Source organism: Puma concolor, chromosome C2, assembly GCF_028749965.1.
Source record: "Puma concolor isolate L17-30 chromosome C2, mPumCon1.1.hap2, whole genome shotgun sequence".
NCBI lineage: Eukaryota > Metazoa > Chordata > Mammalia > Carnivora > Felidae > Puma > Puma concolor.
The window spans coordinates 154,366,684-154,392,520 of NC_141675.1; the positions used below are offsets into that span (position 1 = coordinate 154,366,684).

The 25,837-nt window shown below is 47.1% G+C and overlaps 1 protein-coding gene across 3 annotated transcripts in view; it reads left to right on the forward strand.

The window, feature by feature from the left end:
• Positions 1–5,293: 5,293 nt before the first annotated feature.
• Positions 5,294–25,837, forward strand: part of B3GALT5 (beta-1,3-galactosyltransferase 5) — a 37,904-nt gene continuing 17,360 nt past the window's right edge. For 2 of the 3 annotated variants that reach the window (XM_086675999.1, XM_086676001.1), the window contains exons 1-2: positions 5,295–5,447; positions 17,623–17,684. The gene's annotated coding sequence lies outside the window, so the exon portion shown is untranslated. Of the gene's footprint in view, positions 5,448–17,622; positions 17,685–25,837 lie in introns of all 3 variants that reach the window. The other variant, XM_086676000.1, reaches the window with a different exon arrangement.

The window sequence follows — 25,837 nt, forward strand, 5'->3', positions numbered from 1 at the left end:
CTCTCTCTCAAAATAAATAAAACGAGAAAAAAGGAGTTTTTAGTGCTAAAAAGATATGGAATATAGCAGACTAAGTCAAACCCTTGGTTAAAAGCAACTGGTCCTTCCTCTGTGTTCCCACCATATTTTGTTAAACTTCTGTTAACGTTCCTGGCCAGGTTCACCTCCTGACATGGTCCCTTACTGAAAAATTGATCTCTTTCCTGCCACTGGGTGTCCCTGAAGAAGAAAGATGATGACTTTTTTTGTGTGTGCCCTCCTCAAGGGATGACCAATGTCTTAAGCCAATGCTCCAAAATTTGTATGTTTGAATGAACGTCATGTTTAGCAAATGGCCCCCAGGACTCAACCCTCCCTTCGATGTGTTTTCTTCAGGAGCTGTTTGCTGAGCTCAGGGTGCATGAAAACCTCCTCAATTGTGGAAAACACTTTAAATATGAAGTTTGATTTTCAGTCTGTCAACAAATCAGTTAGCACCATGTAGACAGTTTCTCTGACAAGGGTGATGTGTCCCTCGATGGATGGGTTTCCGGATGGCAAATGCTTCTAAAGGCAAGGCTGAGAGAAGGGGGTGCCTTCACGCTCTGGCCACGAAACACACAATTAAAACAAACAAACTGAACAAAGAAAATACTGCAGAATGAAGTACTCTAAATGATGAAAGCAAGAGGTGCCACAGGGGCGTGCCCAGCCTGTGACCGCACTATCTTACTTAACCCTCACGACAACTCCATTGTCTTGGCCACCGATGGTGTCGCCATCTTACAGGGAGAACGTTGCACAACCAGGTGATCCTACTTCTCCATCGCCTCCCTGGCTTGGAATTTCTGTCCTTCACATTCAAGATGAATATCTGTTTTTATTTATTTTTTAATTAAAAAGTTTTTTTAAATTTATTTTTTAATGTGTATTTATCTTAGAGAGAGAGAGAGACAGAATGAGTGGGTGAGGGGCAGAGACAGAGAGACAGGCACAGAATCTGAGCTGTCAGCACAGAGCCCGACGTGGGGCTTGAACCCATGAACCATGAGATCATAACCTGAGCCGAAGTCGGACGCTCCCTGACTAAGCCACCCAGCTGCCCCTCAAGATCAATATCTGTTTTTAGACTTCAGAATCTGCTTAGGTTTACATGCTTCAGCACTCACTGGAGATGTCAGGGGGAGCATCCATCTGGGTGAATAATGGCACACTGTGTCAAGAATTTAGTATCAAAAGCCCTCCCCCCCCCCCGACAGCTGGAAATCAGTGGCCATTCTCTAAGAATCCTTGAGTTTTTCATGTACCATAAAATTGCATTACTCTAGAATAATCCGGAAAGAAGGTGAAATACTTATAACAAAAGAAGCAATTTTATTTACTGCACTTTGGTTGTGGCCTGGTGGCTGGAGGGCTCTATTTCTTCAGAGGTGGCCAGGGTCATCTGAACTCAGCCTTCCTCCCTAATTTGACATTCTTTAGACCAGTGTAGACTGCCCGTTCTAGCCCCACTCTGGGTGTGAATCCCTTCATTGGCTGGGCCACACACGACCCAACCTGAAGGTATGACTGGTTGCAGCTATGTGGGCCAGCTTGGGCCCTCCCGTCCGTCGGGGGGGGGGTGGGGATTACAACTGCACTTGACAATTATAGCTGCAGCTTCCCCCCCACCCCCAGTGGGGGAACAGGCAGCCTCAGTGTGGTCAGTCCAGGCGGGCGGGCTTCTGCGGGCCACGTGGGTAGGGTGTCCCCTGAAGGGTCCGTCCCACAGCCCACACGTACACCAGCCGTCTTTTCCTCTGAGCTCTGGAGCTCAGTTCCGACAGCCCTTCCCTTTGCTCCGTGATGACTTTGTTTAACGTTTCATTACGCTGCTGGGGACCTGAGAAACCTTCCCAGCACCACAGTTCGAATTAGTACAGTGGCCTCCTTGGGACACCGTTTTCCAGGCCTCCAGGAACCTCCGATCGGTCTGTTAATTTGCATGAGGGTCCTTGGGGGTCTCAGCCAGAATGTCACTTCCAGCCACGCTGTTTAATCAGAAACGCAGGAGTTTCCCGCTGGCAGTGGCCTTAAGCTCTCTGAGATGGGTTCGATGTAGGCAAACTGTCCTCCCCGCACCAGTCGTCACTGGCCTACATAAGGAGGGGAAGGATCGCTCTCTGCCTCTCACAACTCCCAAGACCCAACCCATGGGCATTTGACCTCTCTGCTTTCTCCGCTCTTTCCAGCCACTGCACACGCTTCTGTCCATCTTCCCACTTATTCATTCAACAAGTATTGCTCAAGCATCCACTGGGTGCCGGGCCCTCTGCTGGGGATGCGGTGGTCTGCCTTAAAGTCCTATTCTGCAAGGGGAGACAGAGCACACAGAATGAAACAAATGGTCTATGATTTCAGGCAGCGAGGCAGGACGGAGCGGGGTTAACAGGACATGGAAGGACAGAGCAGGACGGTGTGGGTGCGTGGGTGCTCAGGGAGGGCCTGCCTGGGACCTGGCATTGGAGCAGAGAGATGAATGAAGCCAGGGACAGTCCCATGAATATCTGGGCAAGGAACATTCCAGACAGAGGGAAGAGGAGGTGAACAGATCTGCACTGGGGATGAGCTCAGTCTGTTCAAGGAGCACGAGAAGGCTGGTGTGACCGGAGGAATGGGACTTTGGCCAGGGGCCCCATTATGTAGCACAATGGTTCCAATCTGCAAATTGGCCCTTTTGTGAGGGCATCACTAAGAAATATGTGTGCTGGGGGCGCCTGGGTGGCTCAGTCGGTTAGGCGTCCGACTTCGGCTTAGTTCATGATCTCACAGTTTGTGGGTCTGAGCCCCATGTTGTCAGGCTCCGTGCTGACGGCTCGGAGCCTGGAGCCTGCTTCGGATTCTGTGTCTTCCTGTCTCTCTGCCCCTCACCTGCTCGCTCTCTCTCAAAAATAAATAAACATTAAAAAAATAACTGTATTCTATAGTGATCTGTGGAGCACTTAGTCTCCTTCCTTCCTATTAGAGCAACTGTTCCCAACTAGGGGCAGTATTTCTCCCTCGAGGACAAGGGGCAAGGTCTGAAGACAACTGTGTGTGAGCGTGTGTATGCTGCTGCCATCTAGTGGACAGAGGCCACGGATCCTGCTAAATACCCTACAACATGCAGAGCAGTCTCCACAACAACCTCTGACCCCCGCTGTCTACACTGATGGTGCAAATTCCTGTGGTGGGTCTCAGCAGCCTGTAAGGCTGGACGTTGGGCCGGCAGTCACGAGGTCCCGGGGTCCCTGCTCTGGAGCGGGTGTGGGGTGGGGGTAGGGAAGAGCATCCAGCGAGGAAGCTTGCATGGCTCACAGCTGAGACCCACCCCGTGGTGAAAGGGACAGAGCAAGGTCTTTGCTAAGGTCTCGCAGTTAAGGTCAGAGTCTTAACTACCGGCTCCCGCCCCTGGGACGGTGCTTTCATTTTCCTGACGTGTCCAAGGCTGTGCCGTTGGTGTGCACCTCCCTACCTGGTCTGCCCTGTTCTTTTTTTTTTTTTTTTAATTTTTTTTTAACGTTTATTTATTTTTGAGACAGAGAGAGACAGAGCATGAACAGGGGAGGGGCAGAGAGAGAGGGAGACACAGAATCTGAAACAGGCTCCAGGCTCTGAGCGGTCAGCACAGAGCCCGACGCGGGGCTCGAACTCACGGACCGAGAGATCGTGACCCGAGCCGAAGTCGGATGCTTAACCGACCAAGCCACCCAGGCGCCCCTGGTCTGCCCTGTCCTATTCGCCCATTTCCACATGGTAATACTGAGCCACTGGGCAGGCGAATGCCTGTCTGAGGGCCCTTCCTCTGCCGGGAAGGCGCTCTCCTCACCTGGTGCTGGAACAGTGTCCGGTCCTCCCCAGGCCAGCTGCCCTGGGACCCAGTCCCCCAGGATGCCAGAAGCCACTTCGGCTGAGCCTGGCGAGCTAAGGATGTGGGAGGGGACTCAGGGAAAGGGCAGGGGAGTGTGTGAGGACCGGCTTCATCTCCTTCACCCTCTGGGTCGGTCCCACCTGATGGCTCCCTGGGCTGCATCCTGTCTGGTTCCGCCGGCTAATAGCGCTCAGCTTTGAGTGCACCAGGCCATTTGGTTACCCCAGGAAACTGCTGTCTAAAAGCCGGGAACCGCGCAGAAGCACGGGGGAGTTTAATCATCCAGGCTGGTCTTTGTGCTACATTGCTACTATGTTCTTACTCATCAGCCTCTTCGCAGGCTGCCCTCCCTCCACCCCGCTGAGGCTCCCGGCTCCCTCCTGGGGGGGCCTCTGCTTGCAAACTCTGGACGGATGCCCAACCTTTCAGAAAGGCTTTGGCACTCCAGCTCACTGAATTATTTTGGGGTCTTGTCCACCCCTCTCCTCCACATCAGTTTACTTCATCTTTGTGCAAGAAGAAGCATGCTAGTCTTGGGGTGGGGGTGAGGGGTGGGGGAATCAGGCCTGGCATCCTCGGGAGGCACTGCAGATAGGAGATTAAGTGAAAGATGCTGGATTAATTTGGTCTGGGCAGGGCCTGGGCCCTGGGATTTCAGGGGATGTTACTCTGCAGCCAGAGACGACAGCCATGGAATTAGATGATCGGTGATGTGTCTCCAACTCTTAAAAAAAATACATGTTAGGTTAGGCGGGGGTCCCCATGACACCACATCTATATGTCACTATTCGTCTGCTCACCTTCCTCTAGTCCTTACCTGCTCTGGGCCTCAGTTGCCTCCTCCGTGAAATGCGGAATGGGAATAGTACCTACTTCATCTGGCTGTCCTAAGGCTTACACAGCCCCCCAAACTCCCCATTCCGTTAGCAGACCTCTCTTCTTGCTGCTAATCAAACCGTTGGCGACAAGAATAGCCTATGGGGGGGGGGGGAGGGGAGGGTATCCTTTCTGGAGGCAACTCGGGTTTGAGAAGCACAGGGCCGCTCTGCCTGCCCGGTACAGAGTGTTCTCCGAGTTCACTTTGGGACGGTCCCCCGGGAGGCCAGGAGGGTAAACGCAAAGAATCGGCCTAAGGGGATGTGAGCAAATTCCACCCTCCCGAAAGTCTGCCGCCCCGCGAAGGATGCTCTTCCCCTCGGGGCTACGGAGGCGGAACGCCGCACGCGGCCCCCGCCCCCTCCGCCGGCGCTCCGCCGGGTGGTCCCGCCGCCGCCCCCCGCCCCGCGCCGGGCGCGAGGGGAAGGGGGGCGGAGATCCGGGGCGCCCCCACCCCCACCCCCCGCCCCTCCCCGCCCCCGCGTCCCCGCCCGCCCGCCCGCCGCCTCACCTATCAGATTTCCCGGGCGCCTCGCCGCGCCGCTCCTCCCACCTCCTAAATGCCGCGCGGAGGGGAAAGCCGCCCTCGGCCTGGACCCGGTGCCTGCGAAGACTGGCCGCGCGCCCCTGGCTGTGCCGGCCGCAATGCGGCTCTGAGCTCGCCGCGGCTGCAGCCGGGCCTCGGGGGAGTGCGGGGCGCCCGGTGAGGCGGGGGAGGGGGCGCGGGCGCAGGGGACGCGGGAGGCGCGGGGGTGAGGGGAGCGCGGGTGCAGGGGCGCGGGGGGGGGGGCGCGGGCGCAGGGGACGCGGGAGGTGCTGGGGTGCGGGGAGCGTGGGCGCGGGAGGTGCGGGGTGGGGGGCGCCGGCGCAGGGGGCGCAGGGAACGTGGGAGGTGCAGGGGTGGGGGGGGTGGCGCGGGCTCAGGGGGACGCGGAGGTGCGGGCGTGAGGGGGTCGCGAGGGACGCGGGAGGGGGTTCCGGGAGGTGCCGGAGCCGGGGACCTGGAAGTGGGAGAGCGGGGCTCCGGGGTGCAGGAGGCTCCGGGGACGCGGGACCTGCGGGGGCAGCGGGGGCTGGGAGCGGAGGACGCGGGGTTGACGCGGGCGCGCCCGGGCGCTTTTGACTGCCCAGCGCTTAGGAGGAGCGCGGGTTCTGCAGGCTTGTCCTGTTTTCTTTTTTCTTTTTAAATTAAGGAAAAGAAAATGGTTACACATCAGATTTCATAAAACTTGGTCTAACAGTGAAGCAAGGTGAATTTTTAAAAAAATAAATAAAAACTTGGTCTAACAGTGTATTTATTTTTTAAAAAAATCACCTTACGGGGCGCCTGGGTGGCGCAGTCGGTTAAGCGTCCGACTTCAGCCAGGTCACGATCTCGCGGTCTGTGAGTTCCAGCCCCGCGTCGGGCTCTGGGCTGACGGCTCGGAGCCTGGAGCCTGTTTCCGATTCTGTGTCTCCCTCTCTCTCTGCCCCTCCCCCGTTCATGCTCTGTCTCTCTCTGTCCCAAAAATAAATAAACGTTGAAAAAAAAAATTAAAAAAAAAATCACCTTGCCTTTTTTTTTTTTTTTTTTTTTGGTGAGAACATTTAAGTTCTACTCTCATCACATTTAAACTACACGACACAGTGTTAGCAGTTATGCTCATGATACTACATACATCCTCCAACCGGTTACCTGTTTTCCCAGCGTCAGCCCCTGGCAACCACTTTTCTATTCTCTTCTTGTGAGTTCCGCTTTTTTATTTTTATTTTTTTTAATGTGTATTCATTTTTGAGAGATAGAGCACGAGGGGGAGGGGGCAGAGAGAGAGAGGGAGACCCAGAATCCGAAGCAGGCTCCAGGCTCCAGGCTCCGAGCTGTCAGCGCAGAGCCCCACGTGGGGCTTGAAGCCACCAACTGTGAGATCATGACCTGAGCTGAAGTGGGAAGCTTAACCTACTCAGCCACCCAGGCGTCCCATTTTATTTTTTTATTTTTTTATTTTTTTTATTTATTTTTTTTTTTTTTAATTTTTTTTTCAACGTTTTTTATTTATTTTTGGGACAGAGAGAGACAGAGCATGAACGGGGGAGGGGCAGAGAGAGAGGGAGACACAGAATCGGAAACAGGCTCCAGGCTCCGAGCCATCAGCCCAGAGCCCGACGCGGGGCTCGAACTCACGGACCGCGAGATCATGACCTGGCTGAAGTCGGACGCTTAACCGACTGCGCCACCCAGGCGCCCCTTATTTATTTATTTATTTTTTTAATTCCGCCTGCAGTATTTGTCTTTATCCGGCTTTTTTTCTTTCTTTCTCTTCTTCCTACTTAGCACCGTGCCATCCAAGTGCATTCGTGTTGTCCAGTCGGCAGGATTTTCTTCTTTTTAAAGATTGAACACCGTTCAGTTGTATGCATACATCACATTTTCTGTGTCTCTTTTATCTGTCCACAGACACCGGTTGTTTCTGTACCTTGGATATTGTGAGTACTGCTGAAGTGTGGATGGGAGTGCGGATACCTCTCTGAGATAATGTTTTGGTTTCCTTTGGATTATGTGCTAAGAAGTGAGATTGCTGGATCATATGCTCCATTTTTACTTTCTTGAGGAACGTCTGTATTTTCTAGAGTAGCCGTGCCAGTTTGCATTCCTACCGACAGTACTCCAGGGTTTCCTTCTCTCCACGTTCTGGCCAGCATCTGTTATCTCTTGTCTTTTTGATAATAGGCATCCTAACACACAGCAGGTTATTGTGGTTTCAATTTGCATTGCCTGATGACGAGTGATGTTGAGCATCTTTCCATGTACCTGTTGGCCATTTGGATGTCGTTGGAAAAATGTCTGTTCAGGTCCCTTGCCCAGTTTTTAATTGGGCCATTATTATTACCTCTGCTACTGATAACACTATATCCATGTACAAAGTATTATCTCTGCTCACACCACACACTTGAGGAAGTGGTGTTGAGAGGTGGGCACAGTGCAAACATAAGATGGGGAAAATTAACTTGGGATGGAAACATCCTACGGTTGAAATGAGTAACCCAACCTGAGAAACAAACAAACGCGACCCCCTGGCGCGCTGGAGGAGGTGGGGGGAGGGGTGGCTCCTTGCAGTGGCGTTTGTGGAGGACTGACCGGCAGGAGGTTTCAGAGGCTTCATGAAGGAGCCACAGGAGGGGGTTTGGTTTTGTGGACAGGATGAGAAGGACATCTCTTGAGGTCGTTCCTAAGTGCGGTGAGCTGCCTTATGATTTTATAATCAGTGTTTCTCATAATGTCTCCACCAGTCACGTTTGTGCGTGTGCACGTGTGTGTGTGTTAAATGTGTGCAGTTTACCCTGCAACTGACTTTTTTTTTATCCTATTCCGGCTTCACTTTTTTTTTTTTTTTTTTTAATTTCTGTTTAGATCTCTGACTTGTTGGGGATAAATACAGCTTCCAATAGAAAACTCTTGAGTTTGCTCTGCAGTAATCAGATGTCGTGAACTTACTTGTCACCCTTCCTTTATGTTACCACGAGAAGCTTCTAAAAGTCCCTGTTAGGTATTTGCCTGTTGTAAATGTTAACATCACCGCCCCCGTCCACGCCTCCTTCATTTGCTGTTTCTGCCCTTGCTTCCTGAGATGCAGGAAGCAAATTTAATGAAGACATCGGGGGAGACATCATATTCCCATGAATCCTGGGGGTGGGAGGGCCTTAGGGTATTTTATAGATGGAAATTCCTAGGGTCACATTTGTGGATAAATACATACTGATTCTACTCATCCTCACACGTCATAAAACATTTTAGTTAAGTTATGTAGTCTTGTAGGCACACCTCTTTAATTGCGTTTCTTCTTTTTTTTTTATTTTATTTAAAAAAAAAATTTTTTTTTTCAACGTTTATTTATTTTTGGGACAGAAAGAGACAGAGCATGAACGGGGGAGGGGCAGAGAGAGAGGGAGACACAGAATCGGAAACAGGCTCCAGGCTCTGAGCCATCAGCCCAGAGCCCGACGCGGGGCTCGAACTCACGGACCGCGAGATCGTGACCTGGCTGAAGTCGGACGCCTAACCGACTGCGCCACCCAGGCGCCCCAATCGCGTTTCTTCTTAAACGGGTGCATGTAATACACAAATTGTTTCAAAGACGGCTTTTAATATCTTCCTTTTAGTGGAATAAATCAGAGAAAGACAAATGCTCTCATGTAGATGCAGAATCTAAAAAAACAAAAAACCCAAACTGAACTCGTAGATGCAGAGAACATATTGGTGGTTGCCAGAGGTGGTATGCGGGTGGGTGGGGGAAGATGGGTGAAGGGCATGAGAAGGTACAAATTTTCAGTTACAAGATAAATAGTCCTGGGGATGTAACGTACAGCGTGGTAGAAAAAAATACGGACATCTATCTTTTCTTTAAGGAATGGCTGCTTATCTATTGAGACCTGTTTTCTGTCTCCTTTCAATTTTTCCTTTCCAAGTCAGTTCATTTTTTATGCTTCCTTCGTTAGGTCAACTAAAAAATAACTAAACTTGTGTGGTCCATTGACATTTAGCTCCTGCATCTGCAAGTCAGAGCAGAAAGCTACCTCGCTAAGTTATCTCGAAACATTGACAAGGACAGTGTTGTCTTTACAAAGGTTCCAGAACATGAGCGCCGTTTCTTTTGTGGGATTTCTTTCTTTTTAAATTTATTTTTAATTAAAAAATTTTTTTCTTAATCTTTAATTTTGAGAGAGAGAGAGAGAGATACAGAGTGCGAGTGGGGGAGGAACAGAGAGAGAGGGAGACACAGAATCCCAAGCAGGTTCTAGGCTCTGAGCTGTCAGCACAGAACCTGATGCGGGGCTTGAACTCACAAACCTTGAGATCATGACCTGAATCGAAGTCGGACGATTAACCCACTGAACCACCCAGGCACCCCTTATTTTTAATTATTTTAATGTTTATTTTTGAGAGAGAGAGAGAGCTTGAGCAGGGGAAGGGCAGAGAGAGAGGGAGACACAGAATCTGAAGCAGGCTCCAGGCTCTGAGCTGTCAGCATAGAACCTGCTGCGGGGCTTGAACTCGTGTACCGTGAGATCATGACCTGAACCGAAGTTGGATGCCTCACCAACTGAGCCACCCAGGTGCCCCTCTTGTAGGATTCCTAAGTAGGTACTTTGAGTAAACAAGGACCACCGTTGATGTCTGATTTTATGAGTGTCTGTATATCTGACCACTCCTCCTCGAACAGGTGCCAGTCTCATCGTTCATCAGGGGACACCAGTGGGCAGCCCTTCTTCCTCAGTCCTGCTGGACTGGCAGTGAGACCCCGGCCAGTTTGGATCAATCCTGGAAGGGTTTCGGGGGCCTCATCGCTGCCTTCCTGAGCCTGGAGTTGGCCTTGGGCCCTGAGCCAGGCGCTGGTGTCCCAGGGGAACTCTTTGTCTCCCCAGGATGCTTGTCCGTTTGACTGGGCTTCAGATCAAATTTCGACTTAGTCTTCTGCCAGGACTACATCCTGATCCTGAATCCCGGTTCCAGTGACCGTAAAAGGCTGCTTGGTCCTTGTCAGCCTCTTTCCCCAGATGACTGGGATGCTGGCGAGGATTAGCTTGACCGACTTTGAACTACCACATCTCTGTCCACCTGAGCATAACTGTCAACATTCAGCCAGGGGCTCCTCCAGAGAGGAGAGGGGCTCCTCTCTTTCATCGGTCCCCTTGGGAGACCCCAGGCTTGGGACCTCCTGTGGTACTCTCCCGACCTTCCTCCCTCTGTCCGCCATGATGGCATGCCTCTGCTTCCCTTCTTTGTCCCCAGGGAGGCCCCTCGAGTGGGTAAGGGCTCCTCCCAGCGGCCCAATTCCAGGCTCTTCTCCTTTGCCCCTAGCCCGAGGACGGGGGTTCCTTCAGGCTTTGTGGCTGCTCTCCCGTGGATTTCAATGAGACGTTTCCTTTTGCCTGCAAGGGAGCAGAGGTATCCGAGCCTGTGCCTGCAGAGGGGGTGGCTAAGAGGACTTATCTTCCATGTGGCCTTCACTTGAAACCCAGAATTAGGAGATTTGGCTGTTGGGTAATGAGACTCATTTGAAAACAGATCAACCAGGGTTTTTTTTTTTTTTTTTTTACCTGAAGTCATTTGGGACTAAGTTGGGTACCTAAAGTAGCTAATCATCCATTTACTCATTCGGCAAGCACGCATGGAGAGAGGAAGGGCTTGGGCTCTGGATCCAGATGCCTGATTTCACAGCCCAGCTCTGCCAGGCACTTGTGTGACCTTGGGTATGTTACTTAGTTTCTTTGTGCCTCAGTTTCCTCCACCGAAATCCGAGAGAAGAGGGCTCATTTCATAGTTGGGGGTGGTTAGGAGGATTAAATGGTTCCATATGAATAAAGCTTTAGAACAGTGCCAGGATATGAACAAGAGCTACGTAAGTTAGAGCCATTATTATTATAATTTGGTCATTTTCTGCCAAGCACTTTACCGTGGTTTTACCATGCCGCGTAAGATTTTTTCGGGTCCAGGGGCGCCTGGGTGGCTCAGTCTGTTGAGCCTCTGACTTCAACTCCGGTCACGATCGAGGTGTTTGTGAGTTCGAGCCCTGCGTTGGGCTCTGTGCTGACAGCTCAGAGCCTGGAGCCTGCTTCGCATTCTATGTCTCTCTCTTTCTCTCTCTGCCCCTCGCCCCCTCAAAAATAAAGGAAAACATAAAAAAAAAATTTTTTTTAAAGATTGCTTTGGGTCCAGGGGTCCCTGGGTGGCTCAGTCGGTTAGGCGTTGGACTTCAGCTTGCAGCATGATCTTACAGTCCGTGAGTTCAAGCCCTGCATTGGGCTCTGTGCTGATAGCTCAGAGCCTGGGGCCTGCTTCCGATTCTGTGTCTCCCTCTCTCTCTGCCCCCTGCTTCCCCACTCATGCTCTATCTCTCTGCTTCAAAAATAAACATTTAAAAATTAAAAAAAAACAATAAGCAATTATGATGTAAGTATAAGTTTCCTATTAAGAATTCCTGGGGGTGCCTGAGTGGCTCAGTCGGTTAAGCATTTGACTTTGGCTCAGGTCACGATCTCGCAGTCTGTGAGTTCGAGCCTTGCGTCAGGCTCTGTGCTGACACCTCAGAGCCTGGAGCCTGCTTCGGCGGATTCTGTGTCTCCCTCTCTTTCTCTGCCCGCCCCCCCCCCCCCCCAGATAAATAAACATTAAAAAATATTAAAAAAATTTTTTTTAATGTTTATTTATTTTTGAGAGAGAGAGAGAGAACACAGCACGAGTGGGGGAGGGGCAGAGAGAGAGGGAGACACAGATCTGAAGCAGGCTCCAGGTTCTGAGCTGTCAGCACAGACACCAATATGGGGTTTGAACCCATGAACCATGAGATCATGACCTGAGCCAAAGTCAGATGCTTAACTGACTGAGCCACCCAGGCACCCCCATTAAAAAATATTTAAAGGGGCATCTGACTTCAGCTCAGGTCATGATCTCATGGTTCATGGGTTCGAGCCCCGTGTCGGGCTCTTTGCTGATAGCTCAGAGCCTGTAGCCTGCTTCAGATTCTGTGTCTCCCTCTCTCTCCCCTCTCCTACTCATGCTCGCTCACTCTCTGTCTCTCAAAAATAAATAAATGTTAAAAAAAAATTTTTTTTTAAAAGATTGTTTCAGGTCCAGAATGAGGCATGAAGATAGGGCACACCCTGGTTTTAAAGGTAATTGCTAAAAAAAAAAAAAAAAAAAAAGAAAGTGCCCAAGCAATTTTGTACAACAGCAGAATTGCTGTAATAGAATTACTAATGTCAGGAGCACAGTATTTAATTTGTTGTCTCACTTTTGGTGCCTGACCCTTTTATGGAACCTCTGACCCTCTTGACTATCTGAAGCCGTTCTTGGACCTTACTGTGTAAGCTTACAACTGTCTGTTCTGTTTCTTGCTATCTGTCTCATATTTTTTGGTCTGTAGTCGTGGTTTGTCTCCATATGTTTCCTGAGCTCTGCAGTGTCTCCTTGTAATCCCATGCTTTCTCATTGTCATCTTGCTTTGCTGGTTTCCTGTTCTTAACGTCTTGTAGCCGCAAATCATTTCTTGTAAATGCTTTTTTTTTTTTTTTTTAGCTTGGAGTGTGGTCAATCTTTTTAAAGCTTAAAGTGCGTGGTGTTACACCGACAGCTTTTAAAATCATTTTTTACAGTAGTAATCATCCCACTTTCTCATGAAATATTGCAAATCAACCTCAAGGCTAGACGTGGAGCCAGGGTTGGAGAAGTATCCATCCATCCGGGGATACTTGCCTTGTGTTCACGGAGTATCACTGGCACCTATGGGGAAACTCGTAACCCACTTCCGGGACGTATTTTCGTCCAGACTGGTTTCTTCATTTGTCTTTTGCACATTCCCTTCCCTTTGCTGTCCCTTCTCTATAGTTTTATGCTTAGCTGCTATCTCTCTTGATGTCAAGTGTATTTGAGAAGGGCAGATTCAGCTAGACCTTCAGATATAATTTGAGTGAATGATCTTGGATTGCATCTCTCCTAATGGGAGAACCGTGTTTGCCTTGGACCTTGATTTAATCTGTGTTCTGGATATCACGTTTTCTCTGCCTTTCTGTTGCCTGAGGATCTGAAGGAGGAGGTATGGCTAATTAGGATTGGTGGGTTTAGTCTCTATTTATGTGTCCTGTAATTGTATCACAAGTTGTTTTCAGGGTACCCTTGGGGTTCAAACTGCCTCCGAATTCAGAATGTAGCTTGCCCTTGGTAAATTTTTTCCCCAGAGTATGAAGTATTTCAAACATACAGATGAGTTAGGATTTAAAATATATTAAGCATTTAATTCAAGAGGCTGGAAAAAGGCAGTTAACATTCCAAAGGCAAGAGAAGGGGGAAAATGAGGATATGAGTAGCAGTGAATGAAATGGAGAATAAAACAAACAGCGGTAGCTACAGACTCAAAAAATGTTTGTTAGAAAAACCAACAACGGGCGCCTGGGTGGCTCAGTCGGTTGAGTGTCTGACTTCGGCTCAGGTCATGATCTCACGGTTTGTGGGTTCGAGCCCCGCATCGGTCTCTGTGCTGATGGCTCAGAGCCTGGAGCCTGCTTCAGATTCTGTGTCTCCCTCTCTCTCTCTGACCCTCCCCTGTTCGTGCTCTGTCTCTCTCTGTCTCAAAAATGAGTAAACATTAAAAAAAAAAAAAGAAAGAAAAGAAAAACCAACAACATAAAGCCTAGCAAGATTGAACCAAAAAGAGAAAAGGAACACAAACAAACCAGATTAAAAATAAAGAATATCCACAAGCACAGAGAAACAACCTTTTTAAATCAGAATATTATGGACAACTTTATGCCAATACATTTCAAAGTTTAGATAAAATCATTTTGTAAAAAATCACAAATAACAAAGTTCACTGAAGAGAAATAGAACCTGAGTAAAAAATAACAACTAAAGATACTGAATTTGTAATCAGAATTCTGCCTGCTCCCATCCTAAAAAGACAACAACCCCCCAAAGATTTAGGGGTGAACACTAAATTTTAAAGGCACAGCAAAAAACCACTTTTTCTATTGTGCAAGCTGTTTTAAAAAACAAAAAAGTTCTCCACTTCAGAAAGAGATAGTAAAAAAAAGAATTAATAGGTTCTCTTCTAAAAAAACCCAGTATCTCTTCTAAACACAAGTGAAATGTTCCTAAATAATATATCCGGTTTTTATTAATATACTATATCAATAAATTAAAGGCGGGAAGAAATGCATGATTACCTCAAAAGATGTAACCAAAAATAAATGAATCAATAAAACTCTGCACTAATTCATAATAAGGGAATGTTAAAATTTCTTTTAATGTTGATTTTTGAGAGAGATAGAGGCAGAATGCGAGTGGGGGAGGGGCAGAGAGAGAGGGAGACACAGAATCTGAAGCAGGCTCCAGGCTCTGTGCTGACAGCTCAGAGCCCTATGCGGGGCTCAAACCCACCAACTGAGAGATCATGACCCAAGCCAAAGTTGTACGGACACCCAACCGACTGAGCCACCCAGGTGCCCCAAGAAGGGAACTTTCTTAATTTGCCAAAGGTATTTATCAAACGCCTAACATAAACATCATATTCATGGTGAAACTTAAAAGAATTCCCACTAAAGTCAAGAGCAAGACAAGGATGTCATTATCACTGCTTTTATTAAACATTGTACTTGAGGTTCTAGCCAATGCAAAGACCAGAAAAGAAACTAAGCTATTCTTATTTGCAGACAATATTGTATCAGACCCAATAGACCAGGTTATGCCATAGTAACAAACAGCCCCCAAATCTCAGGTCTTAATGCTGTACGTTTATTTTCACAGAAGTAAAGTCTGTTGCTGATCCAAGCTACTTTTCGAGGCGGCTGCCCTTCATACAGCGATTTGTCATTTTCTGCCATTTGGATCTTACGGCATGTTTCTATCAAGATGTACTTGCAAAAGCAGAGAAGAGAGAGCTAGAAAATCGAGCACGTGCAGTGAAGTCTCTTACCACTTCAGCTCTGATTTCACTGGCCGGGAAAACCCAGATGGCTGTGTCTAACTTCAAAAGTTTAGGAAGTGAGGGGCGCACCTGGGTGGCTCAGGGGGTTCAACGTCCAACTCTTGGTTTAAGTTCAGGTCATGATCTCACTGCTTGTGAGATTGAGCCCCATGCCAGGCTCTGTGCTGACACCACTGAGCCTGCTTGGGATTCTGTCTCTCTGTCCCGCTCCCACTCATGCTCTGTCTCTTCCAAAATAAATAAACAATAAAAAACATTAAAAAATAGTTTGGGAAGTGAAACCCTCCCGTGTGCTAGGAAGACACAGATAACCAAAATATCAAATACGTAAAACATTCAACAGAATCTGTTAGATTTGTTTATTCTCTGTTTCCCTATGGATAGAATGGAATTTGTTAGTTTTCTTCATCAGATCATTATGTTTTTTTAATTTTTTTTTCAACGTTTATTTATTTTTGAGACAGGGAGAGACAGCATGAACGAGGGAGGGTCAGAGAGAGAGGGAGACACAGAATCTGAAACAGGCTCCAGGCTCTGAGCTGTCAGCACAGAGCCTGATGCGGGGCTCGAACTCACAGACCGCGAGATCATGACCTGAGCTGAAGTCAGATGCTTAACCGACTGAGCCACCCAGGTGCCCCCATCAGATCATTATTATTATTTGGTTTGCTTGTGTTGTTTTCTGAGACGATGTGTAAAAATATAATTTATCCTATGGTACTGTCAGTTTTTGTGTTGTATATTTTGAGGCCAAGTTGTAAAAAGTGTACAGGTTTATCAAGGATCTATATTACAAATTATATGGTGAAGTGCTGTGTTGTGTTGATGCTTCTGGCTTGAATTCTCTTCTGTGTCACAGAGCTGCTCTAGGGATCTCCTTGACCCCAATTCTTGCTGGTGTCTTCCCCACCTGTCTTTGTATCTTTATTTTGGGTGTATCTTTTGAATCTGCATATAGATAGATATTTTTTTGGCCAATCTGATAAATTGTTCTTAAATAAGTGAGTTTAATTTATTTATAATAAGTGTGGTTTCTGAAGTACTTGGACTTAATTTTATTGTCTCCTGTGTTTTCTCTTTACTAGGTTTTTTGCTTTAGTTCTCTTTATTTTTTGTTTCCTGTTGAATTAGTAAAGTTTTCTGTGTTCCAATTTTCTCCCCTTGCTGATTTTCAATCTACAAACTGTATTTCCATTATTAAAAAAATTTTTTTTGGGGCGCCTGGGTGGCTCAGTCGGTTAAGCGGCCAACTTCGGCTCAGGTCATGATCTCGCGGTCCGTGAGTTCGAGCCCCACGTCGGGCTCTGTGCTGACAGCTCAGAGCCTGGAGCCTGTTTCAGATTCTGTGTCTCCCTCTCTCTGACCCTCCCCAGTTCATGCTCTGTCTCTCCCTGTCTCAAAAATAAATAAACGTTAAAAAAAAAAATTTTTTTTTAACGTTTATTTTTGAGAGAGAGAGAGAGTGGGGGAGGAGCAGAGAGAGGGAGACACAGAATCCGAAGTAGGCTCCAGGCTCTGAGCTTTCAGGTAGAGCCCTATGTGGGCCTCGAACCTATGAACCATGAGATCATGACCTGAACTGAAGTTGGATGCTTAGCTGATTGAGCCACCCAGGCAACACTCGTTTTAAGTTTTTTTTAAACATGAAAAATTAGGGGCTCCTGTGGCTCAGTCAGTTAGGCATCTGACTTCAGCTCAGATCATGAACTTGTGGTTTGTGGGTTCGAGCCCTTCATGGGGCTTGGTGCTGATAGCTCAGAGCCTGGAACCTGCTTTGGATTCTGTGTCTCCCTCTCTCTTTGCCTCTCTCTGCCTTGCACGTGCTCTCTCTCAAAATAAATAAATAAACATTAAAAAAATTAAACATAAAAAATGAGTTATTCTTATGGGCATAAATTAATTGACCACATATTTGGTCAATTTCTATGCTCATTGTTGTGCCCTGTATTCCTTGACAGAGGCCTGAGTTTGACGATCTTTTTGAAGTGCATCCATTAATAATTCTTTTAGTGAGCCTCCATGGTGATAAAATTCCTATTTGTGTGTTTGAAAATGAGGCTTTACTCTTGTATGTTATTTTAACTGGGTACAAAACTCTAGATTGGCAGTTTTTTCCCTCTGGTGTTTTGAAGGTAACACTGCATTATTGTCTGACTTACATTATCAGTTATGGGAAATTTCTGTCCATCTCTTTTTCGGGCTTTTGTGGATAATATTCCTGTCTCTCTGGTAGCCTTTGAGACTTTCTCCTTGCCCTCGATGTTTGTTAGTTTCGCTAGGATAATTTGAGGTGTGGATTTACTTTTAATCATTGTGCTGGGCACTTAGGCTGCAATTTTGATTTGAGAACTCCCATGTTCCATTCTGGAAAATCCTCAGCTGATATATCTTCTCATCTATTCCCTTTATTCTTTTTTTCAGGAATGCTTTCCAGATTAAGCTGACCCTCGTAACCTGTCTGTTACATCTCCTTTGTCTTTCTGGTAAGTCTTGGCTGTGTTGGAGGCAGTTATTTTGGGGGGTGGTAATAATTCTCCTTTCAGTTGGGCTTTTCCTCACTGTGGAAAGTGGAAGGCAGGGGTAGGTTTTTGATCCCATTTTACTCTAGAGGGCCATTTCCCTGAGGCTTCCTACTTACCACCCCTGTTCATTTTTCTCAAGCTCAGGAAGGGAGACCAATAAAAATAAGACTTTTGTGAGTGTCAGTTCCTCACCTTTCCCCTAGGTACACTTCCCCAGTGAATTTTTCCCACAGGTAAAATTCAGGCGTTTTCAGTGTTTTTCCCTGGCCACCGCTTTCAGGGACCACGCCCATAGTCATACTATCATTTGAGTGTTGCTTGTCTACTTTTGGCCAATTTGAACTTACTGTTTTATGTCATTGTGGACAAAGTAGAGAAACAAATGTCTCAATACCCTATTATACATTTAAGCAGTAAGAGTTGGTACTGTTACTCAACCCATGAGCAGGTCAGAGTGGGTATTCAGTGCCCCCGTTTCGTATGAAGCCTGGCACAATGCCCAGGTGTTTGACATCTTTGGAGGGAAACAGGTGTTTATATAATTGGACATGGATTAAGAAACTGAGAAATTTGAATGAGGCAAAATCAGTGGTAGAGGGCTGGCCTTACTAAGGTAGGGGTATAGATGGAAAGATGGTGGTCAACATGCCATAGATACAACCTGTCACCAATGCTTCTTAGCTCACACTCAGGAGTTTCCTGGAGGACCCAGAAGTAGCCAAATTGGATTTTTTTGATACCCTAATTTGGCTTTCTCAAGGACAGAGTGTCCAGATACCCCCTCTGCTAGTTATTAACTAATCACATGACCATCCCCAAAATGTGCAAGATTCATCATTCTAGGACTGTAGTTTTTTCTTCTCATTCTAACTCTCCTGTGAATCTTGGTTTTGCTTCTGTTCTAAGAATTAGTTTACCAGCTGACTGTCCCATGAGAGAAAATAATTTGTATGAAAGATAACTAAACTACATGCAACATAAAGGAGCTGTTTCTGTTATCCTTTGATAGATTTATGCTTTCTTTTTTTAAAAAAATGTTTATTTATTTTTGAGAGAGAGATGTGTGTGAGTGTGTGAGTTGGGGAGGGGCAGAGAGAGAGAGAATCCCACGCAGGCTCCACACTGTCAGCAAAGAGCCCGAGTGGGGGCTCGATCTCACAGACCGTGAGATCGTGATCTGAGCCGAAATCAAGAGTCGGACACTTAACTGACTGAGCCACCCGGGCTCTCTGACAGACTTATGCTTCCCATTTGGGACTTAGGTGGTAGCGCTGTGTCTAATATTGACTGACAGGCACTTGTTCCAGTTTCCTGTTTTGCTGACTTGTAGCACAGTCTATTAACACTTGTCTTGTTGAAGCTCTGTCTTGAGTCATCTGCAGCATCCCGTGGCCCGCCACACGGAAAGTGGTTTGCATAAGTTATTCCATTAGATGAAACGTGGAGTAGCTTTTCCAGGCTAATGAAAGTTGATCATGCCAGGCGCTGTGTGGGAGGTTTAAATGGTTAGAGAAGCCGAATGATGAGGTTAGAAAGGCACTTTTCATGTGGTTGGTTCTTGGTGACTCAGATTCGTAGATCCCATGGCTCTCACCTGCCGACCCACCTCACCTGTGCTGTTGACCCAGCTCCAACCCCACTTGTCAATCTTTTTCTGTGTCTGTTTTCTTTCTTCATTAGTCCGTGGGATGTGTTCCTCACAAACTGGTCTAGGGCCAAAAAGTTTGGGCAGCCCTGCCTAGGAATTTTCTTTTTTGAGATTTACTCTGAACGTTAACTTTGTAAAGTTTCCCCAAAGTCTTGCAGTGAAGAAGCTCGTCTAATTCTGTTTAATCCAGTGGTTCCCCAACTTGCAGTCTACCTGTCTGCCACCCCGATGCATCCCCCCCAGACACACGGCAGGTCCTCTGGGTGTGTGGTGGGCACAGTTTGGGAAAACCTGTCCTATAGCGATAGAAAAGCCTCTATATCCCTTCTAGCTCTGATCTCGGCTTCCCTTCAACCCTTGATTTTTTCTTCCCTTTTCTTGTTTTATTAACACTTTTACTAGTGTGCAGTATCGATACAAGTTTTATCCACAAAGCTTACAATTTAGTGAACTTCCAATTTTTTTATCATTGTGGTAAAAGATACGTAAATTATGTTGGCCACATTAGCCACAATTCCATGTAATTCAGTACATTCACGATGTTGTGCTCCCATCCCTGCTGTCTAGTTGCAGAACACTTGCATCACCCCAAAGGAAACCCTGTGCCCATTATCAGTCACTTCTCCCCACAGCCCCCAGCCCCTGGCGACCACTGTCCTACTGGCGGACTTTTCATCTGACTGCTCTAGGGAACCTCATAAATGGAGTTAGACGGTATCTGGTCTTTTATGACTAGTTGATTTCACTCGGTATTATGTCTGCGAGATCCATCCCTGTTGTGGCAGGTGTCAGAATGTTTTTCCTTTTTAAAAACATTTTTTAATGTTTTTATTTATTTTTGAGAGAGAGAGAGAGAGCACACAAGCCGGGGAGGGGCAGAGAGAGAGGGAGACACAGGATCTGAAGCAGGCTCCAGGCTCCGAGCTGTCAGCACAGAGCCTGACGCGGAGCTCGAACTCGTGAGCCAGGAGGTCATGACCTGGGCTGAGGTCGGATGCTGAACCGACTGAGCCACCCAGGTGCCCCCAGAATGTCCTTCCTTCTTAAGCCTGAACACTGTCCCACGGTGTGTATAAACCATGTTTGGTTTATCCAGTCATCTGTCAATGGATGTGTGGGTGGCTTTTTGGGTAGATCCTCAGAAGCGGAGTTACTGGGTCATATTGTAATTCTGTTTCCTTCTTTGAGGAATTGCCATGCTCTGTATCGTAGAATGCGGCACCATTTTACATTCCCGCCAGCCTTGTGCAAAGGTGGGCTCCAATTTCTCCACACGCTTGCCAACACTTGTTAATTTTTTGAGGGAGGGGAGGGGCAGAGAGCAAGAGGGAGACACAGAATCCGAAGCAGCCTCCAGGCTCTGAGCTGTCAGCACGTGTTAATTTTTTAAAATTTATTTTTATAAGAGCCCCCCTCGTGGGTATGAAGTGGCATCTCATGGTGGTTTTGATTTGCATTTCCCTGATGATTAGTGATGTTGAGCATCTTTTCATCAGTCTGTTGTCCGTCTGAATTTCTCCTGTGGAAAACTGTCTGTTCACGTCTGTTGCCCATTTTTGAAATCAGTGTTCTTGTCATTGTCAATGAGTCCCCTAGTTGTTAACAGGTAAGACTCTCTTACCAGCATCAACTTTACTTCTGGGGAGGATGTTGGCAGCATTAATTTCTTTTCTGCCATCAGCCATCATTTATCACTATCCTACTTGTCCTAGTCTCTGGCTGAACCGCGAGGCTCCATTCCTTCCCACCCCTTTCTACGGCCTGTGTTTTGGACCCTTGTCTTTTTAGCTGTTGTTTCCTTGGCTGGGCTGTTTTGTTTAAGTCCACTTCCCCATCACCTTCCTTTTCTTCCTAAAGGATTGTGTCATCCGCTGTTTGATTTTAGCCACTCCACGGAAGCAGTGTTGTGGAAGTCCAAGAGCTTCTAGTTCCCCGCAGCCCTCTATGGGATTGGCACTGATGATGGCCCTCCCTTCTTTGGGCTTCCTTGGTCCCTGGGATACTTCTCTGTGACACCAAGTCGGGGGTAAGCAGTGGGTGCAGGACTGTAGGCCCCGGGGCACCTTACCTTGGCTGTCGATGCTGACTTTGTCCTTTAACTCATGCCAGGACCCGGGCTGGTGACTTCACTCTCGGGGTTCTCCCAAAAAGAACTTTGGCGCCCACCGTGAACATGTGTGGGAAGGATTTGCAAGCAATCACATGAGAAGCACTTGGCATGGTTGCCCGTGTGCAGGACGTGTCTGTGTCAGCCACTGTTGGCACATTGACGTGATTTTCCTCCTGTGTATCCACTTGATCCCTCTCCGCTCCCAATTTCCATCTTCTGACTCGTGTTTCCTATATTCTGTTCTTTGTTCTTCATTAGTCTAATCCCAGACATTGTGTCACTCTTGCCATTTCAGTGTCCCACCCTGTGTGGGCAGATCTAATGAGGTCGGTTCTCTACATTTTAGCGGGAGCCTTCTTGTAACACAGATCTCAGAATTGTGCTATAGGTATGTATGTTCTGGAGGACACTTGACTCTTGTCAGATCACTCCACACCAGCCGCCCCCTCGCCGGCTCATCCACAGCCATGTTGGCGACTCTTCAAGTCTGGGAGAATTTAGCCTTTTCACCAATTTCTATGAATTGCATTATTAAAAAAAATTTTTTTTTAATAATGTTTATTTTTTATTTTTTATCTTTATTTATTTATTTATTTATAAAATAATTTAATATTTATAAAATAAAAATAAATTATTTATAAAATAAAAAAAATATTTATTTTTATTTTTTATCTTTAATGTTTATTTATATTTGAGAGAGAGAGAGAGAGAGTTGGGGAGCGGCAGAGAGAGACGGAGACAGAATCAGAAGCAGGCTCCAGGCTCTGAGCTGTCAGCACAGAGCCCGACATGGGGCTTGAACTCTGGAGCTGTGAGATCATAACCTGAGCCGAAGTTGGATGCTTGACCGACTGAACCACCTTGGTGCCCCAGTAATATTTTGTTTTAATGTTTGAATTAGTCCAGTCCTGCTTTTTGGTTTTATTATTCCTGCTCTTTTCTGTAATTTTTTGTTTGTTTTCTAAATTAGTTGAGAGAGCTTAGTTTTTAAAAATTTCTTTCTTTTCTTTTTAAAAAAAGTTTGTTTATTTTTTGCTTCTTTATTTATTTATTGAGAGAGAAAGAGAGCACACGAGAGGGTGTGAGCAAGGCAGGGGCAGAGAGAGAGAGAGAGGTGAGAGAGAATCCCAAGCAGGCTACATGCTGTCAGCACAGAGCCTTATGTGGGGCTCCATCCCACAAACTGAGAGATCATGACCTGAACTGAAATCAAGAGTTGTATGCTCAACTGACTGAGCCACCCAGGCTCCCCTCTTTTCTTGTATAATGAAAATACCCAAGGCTATGCATTTGCCTCTGAAAGCAACTTTGAACACATCCTTAGGAATGCTCTGTGGTGGTCTCATTTGTTTTGTTTTATAAGTAATCTGTTTTTACACATTTAATTTCTCCTTTGACTTCTTAGTCAATTTTCTTTATTTCTTGGGATTTGGGATGATCTTGATCAAACTTAATTCCTTTATTGCTTTATGGTCAGGATGATGGCTTATTGTTTTCCTCTTAAGTCTGTATACAGTTCCATTGCTATCAGGAGTATATGTGGTTGTAACAATGGAAATACTGGTTTAAAATGAACACGAGCAGGATTTGAAAACGGTGCTTATACCTCACTTATTTTAGTCTAAATTTGAGTTCTTGTTTCTCCAACTGATACGTTGTGTTTCTTTTTGTTATTAAAATAGAATATATATTCTCAATAAAATTCTTGGGGGCACATTGCCAGTTTGGGTTTTCATAGGAAAGTGGTCCCGCCTGTTGTATAACAACCAGCACTCAGAGCCAGATAGAGTGACAAAATGAGGAGGTGTTGTTAAAAGTGGAACAGGACGGCTCTCTAACAAGCCCACCAATGTTTAACGATTTTAATGAACTTTAAAAAAAATGTCATATTTTCACTGTGATTCATTTTACATTAAAATCTGTGGTTTTCCTGCCAGAGTTATCTTTAGCGAAAGCTGTGTACGTTCAGCTAGATTTGGAGGGGAGGGAATGTGAGTGAGCCTGGAAGCAGATCCCAGATCCCACAAGAAAGCCAGGTGTCGGAGCGGGGATTTCCTGGGCATCTGGGTCTTGGTTCTGTTAATCTTGGGCCACACTCCCAATCTTGGCCACACTCCCTGACACGTGTATGGCAGTGACAGTCTTGGACATGCTCCCTGACACGCGTATGGCAGTGACTCAGTCAGGACCACTTGGGCATGGGTGACTTAGCCAGTGAAATGTCCTCCTCACACATTTCTGGCTTCTCCCACTGATCCCTGGCGTCCGTGCTGGGTTTTCAAGTGACACACGAGGGGGTGACTGGCATTTGACGAGGGATGATGGTCACCTGTTAGCATTTTCTTTTTCCATCTCAGGGAATGTGGTTTCTGTCCGTGCACGGAAAAGCTGTGAGTGCCTAGAGGTGGCCCAAGGAGGGAAGGCCGTCCAGGGAGGGAAGACGAGGCAGAAATACAGGAAAGGCAGGACACAGCTGAATGGGAATCGCCCCCCCTCCCCCTGCTGTTCTCCAGTCTTCAGTGTAACCCTTTGTCTTGGAGAACTGTCCCTCCCTGTGAGTTTTCTCCTAACAGAAAGAAAAATCTAGTGGGGAAGAGTTATGTGGAAAAAACCACTTTCCCTTTCAAAGTCTTCCCAGAGAGAGGAGGAAGCCCTCGCTGACAGAGCGCGTGGGCCGTGGGCGGAATTCTGTCTCACACCACTGTGCTCGCAGGTGGTGGCTGCTCTGAGTCATGTTATCATTTATTCCTCAGTAAACGCGGAAGCGTCTAGGGCCGCCGGAACAAGGCACCACAGACCGAGGGGCTTCCCTGAGAGAAGTTGGCTGCCACCCTTTGGAGGCCCGAAGTCCCAGATCAAGGCGAGGAGGGTTGGTTCCGAGGGCCACGAGGGAGAATGTGCTCCAGGCCTCTTCCCCAGCTTCTGGTGGTTTGATGGCCTTCCTTGACGTTCCCTCGCCCGGGGCTGCATCACCCCGGTCTCTGCCCTCATCTTACGTGGTGTTCTGTGTATGTGTGTCTGGGTCTGCATTTCCTCTTTTCTAAATTAAAAAAGTTTTTTTTTAATGTTTATTTATTTTTGAGGAGGTGGGGAGCAGAGAGAGAGGAAGACACAGAATCAGAAGCAGGCTCCAGGCTCTGAGCTGTCAGCACAGAGCCCGAGGTGGGGTTCAAACCCACGAACTGCAAGATCATGACCTGAACTGAAGCCGGATGCTCAACTGACTGAGCCACCCAGATGCCCCTCCTCTTTTTTTTTTTTTTTTTAAGTTTATTCATTTATTTTGAGAGAGAGAGTATGAGACAGGGAGGGGCAGACAGAGAGGGAGAGAGAGAATCCCAACCTTGCTGTCAGTGCAGAGCCCGACATGGGGCTTGAAGCCACAAACCATGAGATCATGACTTGAGCCAAAATCAAGAGTTAGACGCTTAACCAACTGAGCCACCCAGGTGCCCCGTGTCACATTTCCTCTTTATAGGGGCTCCAGTCATATTGGATTAGGGGTCCACACTACTCTGCATGACCAGATCTTATTACATTTCCAATGATCCTATTTCCAAACAAGGTTACCTTCTGAGATCCTGGGGGTTTCGAACGACTTCAGCATATGAATTTGGGGGTGAAGAGACACAATCCTGGCCCATAACAGTAAATATTTATTTACACACCCATTAAATGTTTAAGGAGCCTCTATTATGTGCAAAGTGTGATATGAGGCATTGAGATTTCAATAAATATGAGTAAAACATTTCCTGTACCAAACCACTTACAGTAAAGTAGGAGAGGCGTATAAACAAATAGCTGTGATTGGCGGAGTCATGGTAAAGGTAGGTACGAAGAATTGTGGTGCCAAGAAGGGAACTGGTCAAGCCTCCTCACTGGGGAAGAGACCACTGTGGGGCAAAGCTTGAGCTGGATGCGAAAGGATTCAAAGAAGCTCGCTAGGTAGACTGCATGAGACAAAATGGCGCATTCATGGACTTTGAAGCCATCTTGTGGCAGGAGGATAGGGTGCACTGTGGTGGGTGGCCACTGCAAAGTCTTAAGTGTTAGAGCACTGCTATTGGACTTGTAGTTTCGGGAATGTTCTTCTGACTGACAGCATGGAGGCTAGAGTGTAGGTGGTTAAGTCTAGAGTTTGTGAGATAAAATGGTGGGAATGACCACGGGTCTGGTGCTTGTGGCACTGAGTGGATTCCAAGGCCCTTCGGTCTGAGAGAAAGAGTGGAGCTTGAGATTATCGGCGGGATGTCCAGTGACACTTGGATTTGGAGTCAGGCAAAAAGCGTGGAAGGGCAGTATGCATTTGGGGATTGTTTTGTGTATAGCCATGGGAGTGGATAATTGTGTCAAATA